The sequence below is a fragment of the Oratosquilla oratoria genome, chromosome 15 (genome assembly GCF_046742065.1).
Source record: "Oratosquilla oratoria isolate Oo_2021 chromosome 15, ASM4674206v1, whole genome shotgun sequence".
In the NCBI taxonomy this organism is placed as follows: Eukaryota; Metazoa; Arthropoda; class Malacostraca; order Stomatopoda; family Squillidae; genus Oratosquilla; species Oratosquilla oratoria.
Genome location: NC_134791.1, coordinates 2,258,096 through 2,260,595, shown reverse-complemented (window position 1 = coordinate 2,260,595; position 2,500 = coordinate 2,258,096). Strand labels below are relative to the sequence as shown.

Below are 2,500 nucleotides of genomic sequence, written 5' to 3'. Positions count from 1 at the left end.
CCTCCTCTTCCTCTCTTAATTTCTTTCCAAAACATCTTTTTATTACTTTCAAAATTTTCTGTCATACTCCTACCCCATTTCACATCTGCTCTCCTCTTTGCCTCCTTTACCTTTTACTTTACTTCTCTTTTCTTTTCTTTGTACGTCTCATATGACTCCCCTGTCCTCTTTTGTAACCAATCTGTGAATGCTCGCTTCTTCTCTTCTACAACCTTCTTTGTTTCCTCATCCCACCATTCACTACCCTTTCTTCTATTTCCCCCTATCCTTCTTGTTCCACACACCATCCTTGCACACTTTAAGACTCCCTCCTTGAACCATCCCCATTCCTCCTCCACACCCAGTTCTACTCTATCCTTTACTCCCTCCCACTCCTCCTTGAGCTTCTTTTCGTACTCCTTCTCCTTTTCCTTTTCATTCAAGGAGTTCACTCTAAGAACCTCCCTACCTTTTGTCCCTTTCCTCCTTCTCCATCTATCCTCCACTCTCAGCTTACCTTCCACCAAAAAATGATCTGATATTCCCCCACCCTCTCCCCTTAGCACATGTACATCCTTAACTCTTCCTATCATAATCCTATTTACCACTACATAATCCATTAGCGCTCTATCTACCACCTTTCCCTCCACCACCCTCTCCCATGTGTACTTATGCTTGACTTTCTTCCGAAACACTGTATTTGCTATCATCAACTCTCTTTCTAGACACATTTCCACCATCAACTCTCCACTACGATTCTTTCCTGGAACTCCACACTTCCCAACCACTCCATCGATTGGACCATTTCCCACCCTAGCATTAAGGTCTCCCAGTACTATTACATTGACATTTCTTCCTAAACCCTCTATGCACTCATTTACCCGTCTGGGGTATTGGCTGCTTGTTATTGTGGCAAAGTAGCATGCAGTCGATACTTTAGGGTCTATATGGGGCGCCCCTACGGACCAGAGTCACACATCATTTTGTCTATGATAGAAGAAATTCTGTTCATAGAGAAATGATGACACTTTTATACTACGACTGTCCCTCCGTTATGCTGTCCCCCAACACCTTGTTGCTGGCCTGCACCATTTCTCTGAGTATTCTCTTTCTGTGATGGGGGAATTCCCTGTGGTGGGGGGAAAGAATACTGCCACCAAGTTTCCCACTTGGATCGTAAGAGGCGAGAAGAAAGGGACGAGGAGAGGGACTAGGCATCCTTCTCCCTGTAGCCCCAAGGGGCAGATTCCTAAAAAGCAAAGGAAAGGCATAAGGGATGCTGGATGGCCTCGGGCCAGCACCCTAGGGTTTGGGTCTTTTAATGTGCGTGGATGTGGTACAGATGAGAGTAAAAGGGAAGAGATAGGTAGTATGTTTGTGAGAAGAAAGTTGGATGTGTTGGCTTTGAGTGAAACTAAGTTGAAAGGGAAGGGTGAGTGTAAGTTTGGGAGTGTAAGTGGGAGGTTATCAGGAGTGAAGAGAGGGCGAGGGAGGGAAGGGGTGGCTATTCTAGTAAGTGAGGAGTTAGGTAAAGGGGTAGTGGAGTGGAAGGAGGTTTCCTCAAGGATAATGTGGATGAAGGTGAAACTGGGAAAGGAGATGTGGGTCTTTGTAAGTGCATATGGGCCGGGCAGTGAGAAGAGCATGGAAGAAAGGGAGGCCTTTTGGATAGATTTAAATGAGTGCATAGAGGGTATATATATATATATATATATATATATATGTATATATATATCCGATAATATTCTGACAGTCGCATGCAGGATTCGAACCCACTGCTATCGGCCTCCCGTAAGATCACCTTCACAGAAAATTATCGGATTGATGTCGCTGTTACTAGCGATTTTCTCTCTCTCTCTCTCTCTCTCTCTCTCTCTCTCTCTCTCTATATATATATATATATATATATATATATATATATATATATATATATATGCAAAGTAGACCACTTGGAAAAAGAAACTAACGAAGCAGAGCGCTTTCGTATATTACATCTTCAGTGCAACAAGTGTTGCACTTGTTGCACTGAAGATGTAATATACGAAAGCGCTCTGCTTCGTTAGTCTCTTTTTCCAAGTGGTCTACTTTGCATAAGTGAACACACGTACCCGTGTTCTTATTAGCATATATATATATATATATATATATATACACACACACACACACACATATATATATATATATATATATATTTATATATATATATATATATTAAGTATTTTAGACAAATGATTTGGATGATGGAGAACATAAACACAGGGGAAGGCTCGGAACCCTAAACACTAACGTTTCGTTCGCGTAGAACTTCTTCAAAGAATATACGTAGAACTGCAATTGAAGTTTATGCACTAAATCTAATTACCTTTTCGGACATTTGGGAAAGGTCGTTTTTCTGGCGTGTTCTAGAATTAAAATACTAGTTTGTTTAGCTAAATTGATAAACCCTCCTCGATGATTCGATGAATTATTAGTTGAAATATTTGCTGATTCAACAATTCTTCTAGTGAATTCATCAAAACCT

At 41.1% G+C, this 2,500-nt stretch overlaps 1 protein-coding gene across 22 annotated transcripts in view; it reads left to right on the top strand.

Moving 5' to 3' along the window:
- The window catches only part of rdgB (retinal degeneration B), a 205,612-nt gene that overhangs the window by 117,180 nt on the left and 85,932 nt on the right, over positions 1-2,500 (top strand). The gene's annotated exons all lie outside the window — the stretch shown is intronic.